General features: G+C 45.5%; 1 protein-coding gene across 4 annotated transcripts in view; it reads right to left on the bottom strand.

Moving 5' to 3' along the window:
* Positions 1 to 14,094, bottom strand: part of OSBPL8 (oxysterol binding protein like 8) — a 182,443-nt gene extending 168,349 nt beyond the window's left edge. For 2 of the 4 annotated variants that reach the window (XM_060191341.1, XM_060191340.1), the window contains exon 1: positions 13,730 to 14,094. The gene's annotated coding sequence lies outside the window, so the exon portion shown is untranslated. The remainder of the gene's footprint in view (positions 1 to 13,729) is intronic. The other 2 variants (XM_060191348.1, XM_060191344.1) reach the window with 1 other exon arrangement.
* Positions 14,095 to 18,427: the final 4,333 nt, after the last annotated feature.

Consider the following 18,427-nt stretch of genomic DNA (forward strand, 5'->3'; position numbering starts at 1 on the left):
TCTCAATTCATACCAACTGATACTGCATCTGCTGATCCCAAACTATTCAATGCAATGTGTACCACCTCAGCATGCTTCACTTCAGACTGTGTCCAGAGATAGCAGGTGTAGAATGTCAACCATTCAGCTTCATTACTCGGATGAGACCTTTCCTTTCTCATAGGATTTTCTAATTCCATTTTGGGTGGTTCACTTCCTAACAAAGCCCGAAAACCTAGATACAGACCAGGTCCCATGAGATAGGATATATGTACATGTATCCATAAATTAAGGCAAAATATATACCTGACAGTGAAAGTGCATAATAGTCTGCAGGTCGATAAATGAAGAAGACAAGTAGAAAGACCTAAAAAGACACCATAAAGTTCCTAATGAAATAGTGTCTACTTAGACCTAGACACCCTCCTCACCTACTTCCTATTACATTTCCCTCAGTCACTCCAAAGCTAACCTTAACAAAATAAGAACTACAAAAGCTGAATAAAGGCAAGAGACTGGCATACTTTAATGGTGATTCTTTAGTCACTATCAGGCCACCCCATCATCTGGAGCCCTAGTCAGGGAGTCTTGAGATTCCCACACAAACATGATGGGCCTAGACCTTGAAAAAATCCCTCTCTGTTGCCACTGGTCATCTACATCAGAAACAACACAATAGATTTATTTGTGGGCCCCCTATAAGACCCTACCCTCAATGTGGATCAACAACAGTAGAGAATGTTCCATCCTCCGAAGGGAGGGCTGGATAACATACTCTTCCACCTGAGGAAGATGGCTCCTGATATTGGGGCAGCTTGTAATGTTCCTACTCATGACCACAGAATGCAAGTTCAGACCTACAGGGATGCAGAGGTTACACAGGCTCCTAAGCTGAATCTGGGCCCCAGATCAAATCGATGGGGTTTACAGTCAACAATATTTATACACCTTTCCCATATCTGGGAGCTACTCTCTTCCCTGATGCAGCTTTCTAGTCCTTTTGACAGCTGTAGCATCATCTCTCCAGACAACAACTTGGGTCCATCTGCATATCAGATGTCAGGCTCAGGAAAACTAGTATAATCATGGGTCCCTTGGAATATACCTAAAATAAACCTACTAGCTTTTTCCAAAACAGACACTCCAAATCTTCACCTGCAATATTTTAGTCTTTAGGTTCATGATTAGTCAACAATTTGTTTGGCTTTATATGTTAACTCTTTTTTCAGCCACCAGGTTCAAGATGTTACCATGATGCCAACCTGACTGTCCTGGGCAGACAAACCCACCAATGTGTCCTGAAGCCCCACATCTCCAGAGCCCTGCCCCACTAGAGAAAAAGAGAGACAGGCTGGGAGTATGGATCCACTTGTCAATGCCCATGTTCATTGGGGAAGCAATTACAGAAGCCAGACCTTCCACCTTCTGCATCCCACAATGACCTTGGGTCCATATTCCCAGAGGGATAAAGAATAGGAAAGCTATCAGGGGAGGGGAGGGGATACGGAGTTCTGGTGGTGGGAATTGTGTGGAGCTGTGCCCCTATGGTTTTTGTCAGTGTTTCCTTTTTATAAATAAAAATTTAAAAAGAGAGATTAGAAAAAGGGGGGGAATGGACCCCAGGAGTGGTAGATTTGAAATGTCAGCACTGAGTCCCAGTGATAACCCTGGTGGCAATAAAAATAAACAAATAAAATCTTTGAAAAAAAAAAAAAGAATGGGACTTGAAGCAAGCTGGGATGAGTCAGGAAGGGTAAATGCTGAATGATCTCACACCTAGATGAAACTCAGTAGACAGTGTCAGAAAGAGAATTTTGGAGTGGGTGTGGCTGACTGCTCGAGTCAAGGGACTGGGAGAAGGCGCAGAAGAGGAGGGCTTTGGCGGGTTGGGGTCCTAGGTTAGGAGTGAGAGTATTATTTTTAACTTTTTTTCTTTATTGGGGGCATTAATAGTTTACAATCAACAGTAAAATACAGAAATACAGTTGTTGGTACTTGTGTCACATTTCAGTTTCCACATCACTCTCTAACCCCCACCTAGGTTCTCCTCCGCCATCCTATTCCAGGACCTGAACCCTCCCACCCCACCCCAGAGTCCTTTACTTTGTACACCAACTCGAGTCCAAGTTCTGCTGTGTGTTTTCCTTCTGTTCTTATTTCTCAACTTCTATGAGTAAAATCATCCCGTATTTATTCTCTTTCTGACTTATGCAGGGCTGGGAAACTGTGCCCATGTGTAAACAGCTAAGCTATAAACCATTACCCTAGGAGAGGAATTACTGGGTCATATGGAAGGTCCCCTTCTAGCCTGATGAGGGTTCTCCAGACTGCTCTCCAGAGGGATTGGACCTACTGACATTCCCACCAGCAGTGCAGGGGGATTCTTTTGTCCCAACAACTTCAGCATTTGTTGTTGCTACTTTTTCTGGTGTATGGCACTCTCACAGGGGTAAGGTGGTATGCAGTTGTCTTTATTTGCATTTCTCTGACAACCTGTGACCTAGAGCAATTTTTCATTTGCTTTTTGGCCCTTTGTATTTCTTCTGTAGTGAATATTCTGTTCATATCCTCGCCTCACTTTTGGATGGGGTCATTTGTTTTTTTGATGCTGAGTTTGGTGAGCTCTTTATATAGTTTGGGTTTAGACGGGTTTCTTGTCTGATGTATGGCATGTAAAGATCTCCCATTCTGTGAGGGTTGTCTTTGTTTGGCTAATGAGTATCTTTTGCTGTGCAGAAGCTTTTCAACTTGATATAGTCCCATTGCTTTGTTTTTTATTTAGTCTTCCTTGCAATTGGGCTTGTGTCATCAAAGAAGCCCTTGAGGTTTAGATGGGGAAGTGTTCTGCCAATATTTTCCTCTAAGTATCTGAGTTTGTGGTTGTGTGGAGGTTGCACAGGCTCCTGTGCTGAATATGGGCCCCAGATCAAATCCATGGGGTTTATAGTTATTCTTGATCATTAAATGATTTGTTCTGCTTTATATCTTAATGCTTTTTGTCAGCTACGAAGTTTCAGATGCTACCATGACGCCATCCTGGCTTCACTGGTTGGATGACCTCACCGATGTGCCCTGGAACCCACCTTCCCAGAGCCCTGCCCCACCAGGGAATGATAGAAACAGGCTGGGGGGGGTGGTGGGTGGGTCCACCTGCCAACACCCATGGCCAGTGGAGGAGCAATTACAGAAGCCAGAACTCCCACCTTCTGCACCCCATTAAGAATTTTGGTCCATACTCCCAGAGGGATAAAGAACAGGGAAGCTTCCAATGGAGGGGATGGGACACAGAACACTGGTGGTGGGAAGTGTGTGGAATTGTACCCCTCTTATCCTATAGTTTTGTTGATTATTAAATCAATAATAATAATAATAATAAAAGACTAAAACTTCTTTCCAGACAAAGCAGAGAAACAGAAAAGAACGTGAAGACTTCCAAATAACCCAAATGCCACAAAACCATGGGCTTCAAGCTGAGTTTTCTTGAGTAAAGTCAAAATTTTCTGAACAAGTCTAAATGGTTTCATTAAGTTTCCAAATAGCGAGAAATCAATGGCACATATGCAAGTTAAAGTAAATGACAACAAAAGAGGAAGCTGAAAACCTAAGAAGCAAAACAAGACTTCACAAGGGGCACATACATGTTTTAGGGCGAGGTGGCATAAGGATACAAACACATTTTGAATCAATTACCACGATTTACTACAGATAAACCTGCATTAACAAAGAAAGACGGTTCAGGGGGTTGAGCACACACATCACCACGCGCAAAGGCCTGGTTTTGAGCCCCACGTGCAGCAGAGAAGCTTCGCGAGGGGTAAAGCAGTATTTGTCTCTGTCTCCTCCATCTCCCCTCCCCCACTCAATTTCTCTCTTGCCCTATCAAATAAAAATTAAAAATGGTAAAAATAGCTACCAGGAATAGTAGATTCATAGTGCTGGTGGCACTGAACTCTAGTGATAACCCTTGTGGCAATTAAAAAAAAAAGTTCAGGGGGTCGGGGGGTGGCGCAATGGGTTAAGCGCATGTGGCGCAAAGCGCAGGAACCGGCATAAGGATCCCAGTTCAAGCCCCCGGCTCCCCACCTGCAGGGGAGTCGCTTCACAGGCGGTGAAGCAGGTCTGCAGGTGTCTATCTTTCTCTCCCTTTCCCTGTCTTCCCCTCCTCTCTCCATTTCTCTCTGTCCTATCCAACAACGAATTGCGTCAATAAGGGCAATAATAATAACCACAACGAAGCTACAACAAGGGCAACAAAAGGGGGGAAAAATGGCCTCCAGGAGCGGTGGATTCATGGTGCAGGCACCGAGCCCAGCAATAACCCTGGAGGAGGAAAAAAAGAAAAATAAGAAAATAAAATTAAAAAAAAAAAAAATTCAGTAGGTTCTGTAACTTCTGTTAAGACTGCAGTAAAATAGACAAGCAGGCTGGGCACTGATGCTCGGAGGGTACCTGTTACCATGCACAAGGATCTAGCCCAAACCACTGGTCCCCACCTGTAGAGACACCGTGCTGCAAGTGTCTCTCTTTCTCTCTCCCTCTCCATCTCACCCTCTCCTCTCAACTTCTCTCTGTCCTGGCAAATCAAAAGGAAAATAAATAAAGAGTAAAGCAAAAAGGTGCAAACCAACACAGCAGCCAGTACCTGAGAGAAGCATGATTGCAAAGTAAATGGTAAAAGGAAGATAGACACAGTACCAGTAAGGACAGTAGGGTCCAGTGACCTGACTGCTGTGTTTCCCATGCCTTCTCTCCAGAAGGTCAACAACTGCGTCACCCCAGGCAAAAACACAATCAGCTTTCACTCGAGAAAATGCAAGGCTGTCTAGGGAAAAGTAAGTACCTGGAACCTAAAAGGAAGGTCCACCTCCTTTAAACCCTAAGACAGTGCCTGTAACAGACAGACCCTACCTTGCACTGCCCAGCCCTGCCCCAAAAGGGCTTTGCTCAGAATTCCTCCTCCAGACAAGTTCTAACAGGGTGAGAGCTGAAGCAATGGGGTGGGAGGAGAGAGAGTCAGACCAGCAGCCCAGCATGGAACATGGACAACCAAGAATCATCAGGCATATCAAGTAAGCACGAAAAATGATTACAGAAAGGCACCAAAAGGGCCCACAAAATAGGTCACAGGAATAATTGGCTGCTTTTCCATGTGTACCACCCAGGTGCTATCCCAGCTCCTACAACACTGAAGGCAGCTTCGGTGCTGTGGTTTCTTTCCTCCTCTCTCATTCATTCATTCATTCATTCATTCATTCATTCATTCATCTAAACAAGAGAAGCAGAGTATCACTTGGGCATAATGTCAGGGATAGAATGTGGGACCTCCTGCTTGAGAACCCACTGTTTCAGCCACTGTACTATCTCACAGGTTACCTGTCTTGCTTTTTTTTTTTTCTCTCTCTCTGAAAAAGTCAGCCCAAAGCAGTGAAGCCTGGGAGATGGAAAATAAATACAAATACAAACTCACTAAAGGAGAACAGATAACCAAGAAAGTAAGCTCTCTCTGAAAAACCTACACAATCTAAGACGAAAGACACAATTACAACAGAAAACTAGATATGGTAGGAAAAGAAAAATAACACCTCTCCCCCCAACACACACACAGTCAGAAAATTAATGGGGGGGGGAATATTTCCTCAGCAGAGTAAAGAGCATCACAGAATGTACAGATAAAGACAAGAAGAATAAGTGTATGAGAGAGAGTACCTACAAAAGAGCTAAAAGGCAAACAAGAAAGTGAAGGAAGAAATTCTCATAGACACAACAAAAGACAATTTTCTAGAGTTGAAGAGAAATAGGATTTAGCCTCTAATGGCAACTGAGTGGCTAGAACAGCAAAAACAAAACAGCCTACACATGTCAATGTGACATTTCAGCAGAAAGAAAGAACAGAAAAGACCCTAAAGACTTTCCAGCAGAAAGAGCCAGGCTCAAAGCAGGCCCCATCACACTAAGGGGGAGTTTCAGTGTTGTGCTGTCTTTCCTTTTATCTCTTCTTCTTTCTTTCTTTTTTCTTTCCTTCCTTTGTCAGCCTACAGCAATAAAGCTGTGGTAATAGGAAAGGGGGTAGGGGAGAGATTTAGATGGATTCTAACTTCAGGCAGATTTATTGGCAACTCCATACAAACAAGGAACACAACACAACAGACAGTGTGCTGAAGGTCAGGGATGGGATATAGGAATATGGGAGAAAGAAACCATTACACTGTGCACCTTACATTACTTGAAAAGGAAGCAACTGGAAATGGCCCAAGTATGTTTTAATTCAGTGGTTAGAACAACTGATTAATAAAATAAAATCCAAGCGACTTTGATATTATTAACATATATTTTTTCAAGTGGCCCACAAAATGCTTGATAGGATCTGTAGATAAAATACCTTAACCTGAACATACTACTCGGTCCAGCAATCAAAATATCTGCCTATTGCACCTGGGAAATGTCAACAGCTCAATTGCTCAAGAATCAGAACTGCATGAGGGGCTGGGCAGTGGCACACCATCAGATGAGCACACTTACCCAGCACAAGGATCTGGGCTGAGCCCCTCTCCCTCCCCCATCCCCACCTGCAGGGGAGAAACTTCATGAGCAGCGAAGCAGGTCTGCAGGTGTCTTTCTTTCTCTTTCCCTCTCTATCTACCTCTCTCCTCTCAATTTCTCTCTGTCCTATCATACTTTTAAAAAAAAAATTAAAAAGAAAGGTTGCCAGGAGTGGTGAATTCATCATGCAGGCATTGAGGCCCAGTGATAAGTATGGTGACAATAATAATAATAACAACAACAACAACAGAATTGCATGGCTGTAGTCCAGAGGCTCATGTATGCTAGTAGCAATCTGGCTTGTCTCATTCTGTCTCGTGTGAAACTCTCTCTCCGGTGTGATAAATCTTTAAAAAAATATTTACATAGTAATGATGTTGTACTACATAGTCTATTCCCATTATTTAGAGAGAACCAAAAGACATAGTTGAATCTTTAGGCAAAACAAAGTATAACTACCATTTTTTTCCTCTTTTTTTTTTATTGGGGAATTAATGTTTTACATTCAACAGTCTTTGTGAGCACAGAAAGCGTTTTGACTGGTCTGAACAGACATAGCCATGGAGCACCCATATCTGGGTCCACACAGGCCTCAGAGGTCTGGCCACTGGCCCTCATAGTCAGGAGGCCTGAGCTGATAAGCATGTTGGGACAGTCCCCGGGGTATCTCCCAGCCAGGCCCCACCTCAGCTCTTGCTGGCATTCTCCATGACCACACCGCCTCCAGACAGCCAAGGCATAATGCCACACAGCAGCTGGCTGTTTAGCAAACCACCACCCACTGCAGCAACTTTCAGTCACCTAGTCCCAGCTGGGTACAGGGAGGGAGGAGAAAGTGACCAAGGAAGGTGTTCTGGGCTGAGGAATCACTCCCCAGCATCAACTGTTAGGGCAGGAGGGAGCACCAACTGTGGGAGCACTGAGCTGCCTCCAATGCAGAGTATCCCCTCCCCTCTCACAACAACTTCATAACAAGCTGGCTGGCTTTCCTTCCGTCTAGTTTCTAATTCCCCTCTTTTTCATCTTCTCTCTTTTTTTTAACTTTTTTTAATTTTTTAAATATTGCCCGTTTTATTGTTGTAGTTATTAATGTCGTCATTATTGGATAGGACAGAGAGAAATGGAGAGAGATGGGGAAGACGGAGACGGGGAGAGAAAGATAAGACACCTGCAGACCAGCTTCACCACCTGTGAAGCAACTCCCCTGCCGGTGGGGAGCCAGGGTCTCGAACCTATTCTTTTTACTAGAGCACTGCTCAGCTCTGGTTTATGATGGTGTAGGGGACTGAACCTGGGACTTGAGGGTTTCACAAATGGAAGTCTCTTCGCATGACCACTACGCTAACTTTCCCCCACCCTGGGTTCTAATTCCTTCACTAGAGACGTGTGAGGACGTTCAGGCCTCTTCATATGACACGGGGGTCATGGGAACCCCATCCCATAGGACCCTGGGGCCTGAATACATTTTCTATGCCAGCAGCACCTCATGTCAGCACCAGGTCAGGCGCAGGGCAGGGACGCAGCAAGTGGTTCTGCAGGTTCAGCACTAAACCAATCTGGCTCAAGAGTAAGCTATTTGCTCTAGTTGTTTGTTTGCTTGTTTGTTTCTGTTGTTTGTTTTAAACAGGCAGCAGGAGAATCCTTTCACTATTACCAATGGATATCTACAAAATACCCCCACAGCTATCTTTTCAAACAGCCTAATAACTAATGACAACTATAATAAACCCCCCTACACACACCCCTACACACACACACACACACACACACACACACACGCACAGTAATGTTTTCCTTTACATCTGATTGTTGATCTTAGATGTTATAGTAAAAAACAACAAGCAAAATTAAACTTCTAGGGCCTGGGAAGTGACCCAACATGTAGAGCACATATCTGCACACACTTGGTCCTATTCTGGTGTCTCTCTCTCATACAGAAATAAACAGTAAAGCTGATTTTAGAGAAGTCTCTCATGTTCTCCACTTGAACAACGTCCTGCCCTGACTTACGATGCCTTCACTTGGGACTTCCTAAGGGCTAGAAAGGGACAGACACCGGCCAGAACCCACACTTCAGTGTCTGCACTGGGATCTTTTTCCCTGGCTGAGCATCCCATAGCAGCAGCCTCTCCTGCGCTGCGGGCAGCAGGATGGAGTCCTGGCTCTGAGCAGCCACGAGGACAAAGGAGAGCCAACAGAGACTTTACCGTATGCCATGCTTCTTCCTCGGCGGTGTCCAGCAAACAGCATGAGCTATTCAGTACTCTGTTATAAAAATGTGGGGATGAGTATGCCCAACTTGAAGGCTGACTGCTCTGAGCACATTCACTAAGGGGAGGCCAATGGGGCGAGCCTGCAAGACATTTTATTATGAACTTCATTCGCATCACACCATATACTCAAAGCAGACTGCGCAATATCACGAAGGGAATGCTGGAGGTCACGAACACCTGCTCAGAGAGGCAACTGCAGATGAACTACACAAGCCCATACAATGCTGTGTGACTTAGGGGGCTGGAGCTGAAGTCAAAGTTCAGGTTAAGCTTCCATCACCTACTACTTAGCCTCCCTGAGACTAAGTTCAGGTCCTGACTCCACTACCTACTTATTTCGACTCTCAGTTCCTGGGGGTTGAAAGGTTAAATGCATGCGCATGAAAGGCTGAAGAGGCAGTGCAGCAGAGTGCACCCACCTAACATGTGCAAGCCTCTGCGCTCAGTTTTTAACAACACACGAGAGCAGCCAGAACTCCATGGATGGTGGTGGTGGCACTTTGCTCACTCGCTCACTCTGCCTCTTTCTCATTCCAAAGATAAGGAGGAAAACAAGGAATGAAGCTAAGCTTTATTTATATTAGAAAACACTGTGCTTGACTGAAAAGAAAACTAAGCATCTAAAATTCTGATACATGAGTCAACTGTTAGAATCAAGCAGACAGACACACAGTTCATGAGCGGTTACACCAAAATGTTTTCATAACTCCCCAAACACAGAGGAATGCTTTAAATATTCTGCCGAGGTCCTCCTGTGTGTACGTTGGATGCCGCAGTTGGCACTTTCACACTCATTCTGCAGTCTCACCCCTCTGCCAACCACATGGGCTAGGGACCGTTATCACCCTCTACAACTAAATCTAAGACCCACTGCATGCTCAATGACACTTTCTGCAGAACGTGCAATCAGAACTCCCGGCAAATTTTCTCACACATCCCCGGCCCAGTTCAGACCTATTGCTGTTACTTACAAAGCTCAAGGACTTGGAAGCTCTTAGACGGCATGTCTATGCTTCAATCCGGGACAAGCAACAACTGTGAGGGGGGAAAGAAATGCTCCATAGAGTCTCACAGCGGAATCTCACAGGATCTGGCCTATCAGACTGAGGTGTGTTGGTTCACGCTGTCCACCCCTTCAGACGTGCAGCCTCTGTACTACAGAGGTTTCTCAACTGAATGGCCGGCTTCTTCCCCCTGGAACAACATCCTTGCTTCACCACCTGCTGCCTCTTCCCACTACACTGTCTCAGTCCTGCTTTGTTGGCCCGCATGTATCTGGAACTAGCATTTTTCACTCAGTAACTATGGGGTTGTCAGCAAAGTCGCGCTGTATTTTGGTCTGTTTTTCTATACAAAAATGCATCAGGACTTTTCCAACAGTCCAATAGTAGTTATTCAGAGAGTCATTCGAGAGAACAGACAAATAGATGGGGATCTTGCTCTCTTGGAAAACTCACAGTTGGGAGATTTTGTTTAACAAAGGTAAAACTGAACATAAGAACCTCATGTTCCAGGACAAAAGATAGGTGAAGAATGTGTTCTACCTTTCAGTGATTCTGTACGAAAATGAAATAACAAGACCTCAGCAACATTTCCCTATGAGCTCTTCAGAGCTTCTGAATATTTGCGGGATGCAGACCAAGGCTAGTGGAAGGACCGAGCTCACGGGCTCCCTCCCACATTATATACTCACACTAAGTCTACACACACAGGTTTAGACATCTCTTATTACACCCCAGCCACAGGAACTACTATACCGGGCCACAAGCCCTTCCCCCAATCTCCTTGCACTCGGCGCCCGCATTCAAAGAAGCAATGCTTTCAGAGGTCTTTGCTTTTGTTCAATTCAAGTTATACTTGTGTACTATTTCTCGGTCTCATTCATGCATAATAGCTATGTCTTCTGAATCTCTTGATGCACCAACATCACTGCCCACTGCTTTGGAATGTTACAAAGTAAATATCAAATAGTAGTAGTAGTTCAGGTATTGCAACAAGATAAAAAAAATTAAATTAAATTAAAAATCCACAACAGCATTAGAAAACTATACCTGATGCGGCCAAGGAGGTGACACAGTGGATAAAGTGCGGGACTCTCAATCACAGGGTCCTGAGTTTGATTCCCAGCGGCACTTGTACCAGAGTGATGCTCTGGTTTTCCCTTTCATTAATAAATAAATCTTTAAGGGGGTTGAGTGGTGGCGCACCAGGCGAAGCACACATAGTATGAAGTGCAAGGACCCACTCAAAGATCCAGGTTCGGGCCCCTGGCTCCCCACCTGTTGGGGGTACACTTCGTGAGTGGTGAAGCAGGTCTGCAGGTGTCTTTGTCTCTCACTCTCTTTCTCCCACTCCCCTCTCAATTTCTATCTTTCCAACCAAAAGAAAAAAAAAAAAAAGAAAGGAAAAAGAGCAGTGGATTCTCAGTGCCAATGCTGACTCCCATTGGTAATGTTGGTGGCAAGAAAGGAAAACAAATCCCATAATTTGTCTTTTTTTGTTTTTAAGACGGAGACAGCAAGGCAGAGAGTGTGTCGAAAGAGATGACAGGACCAAAGCTGCCTTCAGTGTAGCGAAGGCCGGGCTCAAACCTGGGTGGCACACAAGGCAAAGCAGCGCACTAGCCAAGTGAGCTATTTCACCAGCCCCATTACTTGCCCTTTAAAAAGTCTTTTCATAATGTAAATTTTTAAATGACTAGCTTTACCACTTTTTTTTTACTAAATCGAAATATTTACTAAAATATAAATACATCAAACAAAACTACATATTCAAAGTACATTTTAAGGCTTTCAAGTAAAAATGAACCAAAAAAAATAGTGTCAAGTTGATAAGTGCCACACATGTATTTTAAGAAACTTATCTGACTGTCCCTAAAACTCTGACATTATAACTGGAAAAAAAAACAAAACATAGCAGCTATTCACTTATAGGTCAGAAATACAAAAAAATGACTCAATGAAAGAGAATTAAACCAGGACCATTTTTAATGAAACGGCATTTCTAAGCACCTATGCACAGTACATTGTGGCTCGGATGGTTCACATGGAATCCGACCGCACAAACTTAATCTCCATAATTAAAGACCTAAAAGGTACTTCTTACATTTCAATTATTCCCTTTCCCAGGACTTGCAACTGGCATAGGTACCCTCATCATCCCAAACATAGCTGCTATCAAAAAAAGGGGGGGAGGCTAAGAGATGTTTGTAATTCTTTGAGCTTTTACAAAGAACATATTACATGGTCTTACTCTTCCTTTCCTGGTGTGTTGCCTGAAACTAGCATGACAGTGACAACCTCACTGCGAAGCAGGTTCTAACAGGCATCAACACCTGCCACAGCTTCTCAGCATTACCCAGTTTGGGCGGAGGGGGGGGGAGGGGGGAGGACTGTGAGCCATTCACCCGCGATCCTCCACAATCCTTGTTCTTCAAAACTGGAGAGGCAAAAACTGTTCTAAATGATTATTTGAAAAGATCTACAGTGTTGGGGGTGACTGGTGGTGCACCTCGTTGAATGCACTTGCTATAAAATACAAGGACCCAGGTTCAAGCCCCCAGCCCTCACCTGCAGGACAGCTTTGGAAATGGTGAAGCAGGTGCCTCTCTGCCTTGCTCCCCCGTTTTAGTAACATTATTATTACTATTGTTACTTTGCCACCAGGGCTTAGTGTTGGTACTATGAATCCACTGCTCCTTGTGGCCATTTTTCTTTTTCTTTTTATTTGACAGAATAGACAGTGAGAGGGAAGGGTAAATAGGGAGAGAGAGAACATGTTACAATACACAAGGACCCAGGTTCAAGCCCATGGTCCCCACCTGCAGGGTGAAAGTTTCATGAGTAGTGGAGCAGGGCTGCAGGTGTCTGTCTCTTTCCTCTCTATATCTAGCTCTCTCTCCTGTCTCTACCCAATAATATATATATTTTAAAGTAAAGTGATAGTTTTAAAAACTTAAAATAAAAAAGAGACCTATGGTGTCCTGAACTTGAGAATCAACTTCAGGGAAAGTTCATTATGACTAAATAAACAGTAAACCATTAATCTCCCAATAAATAAATTATAAATAAATAACAAAGAATGCTAACAGGTAGAGAAGTCACAGGAGTCCTCTAGCATCAGGATGGCAAGAAACAAAGTTCCCTGCGGACAGGAGGTGGACAGTTTCCACGGGGTCACGTTAGGTCCTGGTCCACGTGTGTTGGCAAGACCCCATGTTTCCTGTGACAACATTTAGGTGTGTGTGGGGGGTCTAGGCGACTGTGTGGGATGGACATCCGCACCCAAGGGGAGGCTGCGGGGATTCGCCTGTAGTGTGGACCCCGGCAGACCCGCTTGCAGTGTGGACCCCCGGGGAAACCCCAGCAGGGTGGACCTCCGGGAGACCGCCTGCAGTGCAGACCCCCAGGAGACCCGCCTGCAGTGTGGACCCCCAAGAAACCCCTGCAATGTGGACCCCCGGGGAAATCCCTGCAGTGTGGACCCCGGGGAGACCCGCCTGCATGTGGACCCCGGGAAACCCGCCTGCAGTGTGGACACCGAGGCCGGGCGGAAGGGCAGGTGCAGCCCCGAGCTCGGCCTTGCGGTGGGTCGTGCCCGGGATTCAGGGTTCGAGGCCTGGGGCTCCGGGTTCTGGCGGCTGCGGCTGCGGCGCGCGGCGGGGCTGTCACGCTGTCACAGGGAAACAGGGGCCGCGCCCGGCCGCCGCCCGAGAGACAAAGCGCGGGGCTTCCGGCGACACCCTGCCCGGGACTGAGCCGGAGAGCCAGGGGCAGCGGGGCACCCCCCCGGCCCAAGAACCCCGCGCCCCGCACCCCGCAGCCCCGCACCCGCAGGGGCCCCACCGCCTCGGGACAGGACGCGGGCAGCAGGGGGCGCAGCCTTTCGGAGGGGTGCGGACTCACTGCCCCTCCCGCGGGCATCCGCGCGGCACTCACCGGTGCGGGGCCCCCGGAGACGCGGGGCGCGGGGGGGGTCGGTTCCTCCGGAGCCCCGCACGCGTCCTCTCGGACCCCAACTTCTCTCCGCCGCGAGGCCGGACCGAGGGCGCTGCCGGCTCCGCCCGCGACTGCGACGGGAACTCCCGCCCCGCACTCAAAGCCGCCGCTCTGGGCGGGCCCACACCTGACGGCCTCCGCGGGCGGCCGCCACAGCCTGGAGCCAACGCTGCAGCCGCTCCGGCTAGCGAGCCCACCGCCGCCCGGCCCCGAGCGCGTCGCGGCCTGATGTTGTCATCCGCCGCGTCGCCGCCGCCGTGGGCGCCCTGCTCCCTCACACGCGAGCAGCGCGCGCCCCGCCCCTCCACTCCCGGCACCGCCCCCTTCGCGTGGGCCGGGCCCCGCCCCTTTCCCGTCACGTGACGGCGCGCGAAGGCGGCCAAGAGGGCGGCTCCCTTGCTGGCGGCTTGGAGCGGCGCGGGAGCGATTGTCAACCCGCGAAATCGCGTCCCCGCTGCCCAGGGAATCCCAGGCCTTGAGTAAATTGAGGGGCCTGCACAGTGGAACACGTCCCCCACGGCCACCTGGGAGCCCAGAAACCGTGTCTGCCTGGAAGAGAAGAAATTGTTTCTAGTTCTTTTTTTTTTTAATGAAAAATTATTTATTTATTTACAATTTATCTACTATTGGATAGAAACAGAAATGGAAAAGGGAGGAGGACATAGAAAAGACAGACACCTGCAGCCCTGCTTCACCACTCGCAGAGCTTTGCCCTCTGTAGTTGGGGACCAGGGGTTCAAACCCCGGTCCTTGCGCTCTGTAAAGTGTGCTTCTCCGGGTGCGCCACCGCCGGGCCCCCTGCTTCCTATTTCTAGTAGCACATTCGTTGTGTCACTGAATGTGCTGTTGTCTTCATTAGAGGTTTATTTTTTATGTAATTATTTATTTGAGGAAAAAGCTGATACATTGCCATCGCCCTAAGATAAAAATAACCTGGCAAGTTTATTTTTTGTTCCTTGCCACGTTCAGGATCCCCGGTGCCAGCTTTACAATTTTTTTCTCTCTTTTTTTTTTTAAGTTTTGTGATGCGTTAGGCTAGCAGCGGTTTAAACAGATACACAGGAGCCTGGCATATCTTTTCCATTTTGAAAATAAAGCCTCACTGCCAAGATTTTTTTTTTTCATTTCTGAGCATAAACCTTTTTTTGCGCTCTTTTAAAATTATGGAATAAGGAAACACCACTCACCCTCTTGAGAAAAGAAGACTAAAGTAGTGGTCACCCAAAGAGTGACAAAAAATAAATAAGTGAAGTAGAAATGCAGAAACAATCATAATCAAAACCTGCTAACAAGACATTAACAAAAACCAGCTTTCTGCAATAACTAAATTCAGTTTGCAGTTCACTTTTCCTTCTAGACAAAAACCAAGGTATTTTTTCTCTTTTCATTAAAGCTTTTTTTGTGTTGGTTTGTTTATGAGCGAGAGAGGGAGGAGACACCAGAGTCAGACTCAGGATCTCAGGCTTGAGAGTCCAAAGCTTCAGCCACTGGGCTTCCTCCCAGGTTTCTTCTTCCTTCTTCCCTCCCTCCTTCCCTTCCTTCCTGCCTTCCTGCCTTCCCTTCCTTTCCTTTCTTCTTTCTTTCCTTTTTCTTATCCTTCATCTTCATCTCCTCTTCCTAATCCTCCTCCTTGTTTTTCCTTCTCCTCCCTCCTCCTCAGGCCCTCTTCCTCCTCCTCCTCCTTTTTTATCTTCAACAGTTCTCATTATGTTTTCTTCAGAAGATATCAAAAACTTTTCTGATGAGGTAGATAACTTTGAAATGAATTAAGCAATTTGCTTCACTGTGAATCTATTTCATAAACACTCTTAGGAAATCATGAATTTTAAGACCTTATTTTGTGTTACCCAAGAAAAAATAAACACTGGTAAACTATGCCACACCACTGATATATGTAAGGAAAATCTTGAATTCAGAGGTGCTAAAAAAAAAAAAAAAAGAAAAAAGAAAAACAACTAGTCTTAGACTCTGAAAAGAAATTACATTGGTTGCAGCTAGGGAAAGAACTCAGCTGGTAGAGTGCAGGCTGTGCATAGCTGACGTGGTGTGGCTCCCCATTTGATCGCATACCTGACTTGCGACTCCCCATTTGATCAAGGCTTGGAAAGTATAGAAGTTGTGTTCTGGCCTCTTTCATGTAAAACTGTCTCCTGTAACATCAGTTTTTTTTAAATCTAAAGAATAAGATTTTGCTTGTGTTTTGAAGTCTGATAAATCGTATTTCTAGTTCTAATAAAGGGGAGGTTTGTTGGCCTCTAAATGACACTATTCCAGCAAAGCCAGTAGTTCTGAAGTTTGTCAGCCAGTTGATAGCTATCTCCTATTTTCTAGAGCAGTATTTCCCAAACTGAAAAAAAAAAAGTTTTTTTTTAACATTTTAATGAAGTATAGCAAAAGAGATCAGAATGCATATCTAATTAAGGCGAAATGAGTTTTTTTCTGCTTCAGTTTTACTTAAATTGTGATTTAAACTGTTTCAAACTGTGAGTTGCAGCAAACAAATTTGAAAAGCCGTTTAGTGAGTAGAGAGAGCACACAAAATAGAACACCTGCATCTGTGTCTGCAGTGCTTTTCCTTCCTTTACTCTCGGGCCTCAAGACTATAGAGTTAAGGAAAAGGGTTGTGGTTGGTGCAAATTGCCTTAGCTCATCTCTTGCCTCCGTCCAATTTTATTCCTGGCCGTGGAAAATAAATGGCCACTTATTGGAAGGGGAAAGCTCTCTTCTAGAAGCAGAGAGGCTTAGGCTATAATCTTAGCTAATTAGATGTGGAAGTAGATAAATTACTCTCTGTATTTCAAGTTCTGATAAAAGTAGGGAGTTGGCTTATGTGCTTTTTTTTAAAGGTATGATAATCTTTTTTTTTTTTTTCCCAGCAGATGATATTCACATTTGAAACGTAGCCATGGATTTTGCAAGAAGTCCAGGGAAATGCAAACTCTCATTAAGCTAGCAGCAACTCTTCTCAGCTCCACCGGCAAACAAATAAAAAAAATAAAAACCAGAATACCAGTAAGTGAACGTGAAGATATAACAGGACAACAAATATAAGTATATCTTTTTAGTCTTCTAATTTTATTTTTATTTGTTTGTTTATTTATTGTTGAATAGAGACAGAAAAATTGAGTGGGAGGAGGGCAGGGGGCACTGGGTTAAGTGCACATAGTACCATAGTGCGGAGTGCAAGGACAGGCTCAAGGTTCCCGGTTCGAATCCCCAACTCCCCACCTGCAAGGGGGTCGCTTCACAAGCAGTGAAGCAGTCTCCCAGTCTTCCCCTCTTCTCTCAATTTCTCTGTGTCTTATCCAGCAACAACAACAAAAATAGCAACAACAACAATGGGGGGCGGGAGATGGCCTCCAGGAGCAGAGGATTCTTAGTGGAGGCGTGAGCCCCAGCTATAACCCTGGAGGCAGGCAGGTAGACAGAAAAATTTCAAGGGGGAAAGGAGGTGGGGGGGGGAGAAAGAAGGTGAAGAGATAGAGGGGAAGAGACAGACACCTGCAGCCCTGCTTTATCACTCATGAAGTTTTCCCCCTGCAGGTGGGGACCAGGGGCTTGAACCTGGGTCCTTGCACACTGTGATGTGAGCACTCAACCAGGTGCACCACCGCCTGGCCCAGTCTTCTAAATTTTAACCATTGCTAGTATCAGTTACTTGTCAAGAATAACCAGTAATTCTGATACATCTCACAGCTGACTGCAACACAGGAATAATCAATACAGTACAGTTGGATTCTTTGATATCTAATATCCTTTTAGTCTAGGAAAGGATCAGAAAAATCAAGATTTTTTTTTTTGGTATAACCACAAAAGAAACAGTAATATGTGATCCTGCATTGCATCTGAAAAATATTCAGTCACTCCTATTTGCTGTGTTAACTTACCCTGCAAGTTGTCCACTCTTAAAATGAGACCTAGGAGGTGGCACAGTGGCTAACACTATCATCAGATTTCAAGTATGATGTCTTGAGTTCCATCCCTGGCATTGCACGTGCCAGAGTAATGCTCTCATTCTCTTTCTTTCTCTCTCCTCCTCGCTGTCTCATCAATGAATGAATGAATTTAAAAGAATAATACTTCAGGCTGAGTCTTGAAGCTGGTGCAGAAGATGGAGCACCTGTCTTGCAAGATCCTGAGTTCACTCCCCAGCACCCAATAAGCCCTCCCCTCCCCACCCCCTCCCCACTCCTTCAGTTTCCTTTCTTTTACCACCAGGGTTATTGCTGGGGTGCAGGTGCTACCAATCCACCATTGCCAGCAGCCATCCCCCTCTTTTTTTCCTTTCTATTTTATTCGATAGGACCAAGAGAAATTGAGAGGGGGAGGGAGATGTAGAGAGAGAAAGAAAAAGAGAGACACCTACTTCACCACTCCTGAAACTTGCCCTGCAGATGGGGAGTCAAGGTTTGAACTGGGTCAACTAGGTACACCACCTCCTGGCTACCTGTCTCTTTTGGTTTGGTTTGGTTTGGTTTGGTTTGGTTTGGTTTGGTTTGGTTTGGTTTGGTTTGGTTTTGGTTTTGGTTTTGGGTTTGGTTTGGTTTGGTTTGGTTTGGTTTGGTTTGGGTCTATATCTCATAAGCCAGATCCATATTTGTTTTCTATACAGAAATACTTAAAAATCTCCTCACAATA

This window comes from Erinaceus europaeus, chromosome 5, assembly GCF_950295315.1.
Source record: "Erinaceus europaeus chromosome 5, mEriEur2.1, whole genome shotgun sequence".
NCBI lineage: Eukaryota > Metazoa > Chordata > Mammalia > Eulipotyphla > Erinaceidae > Erinaceus > Erinaceus europaeus.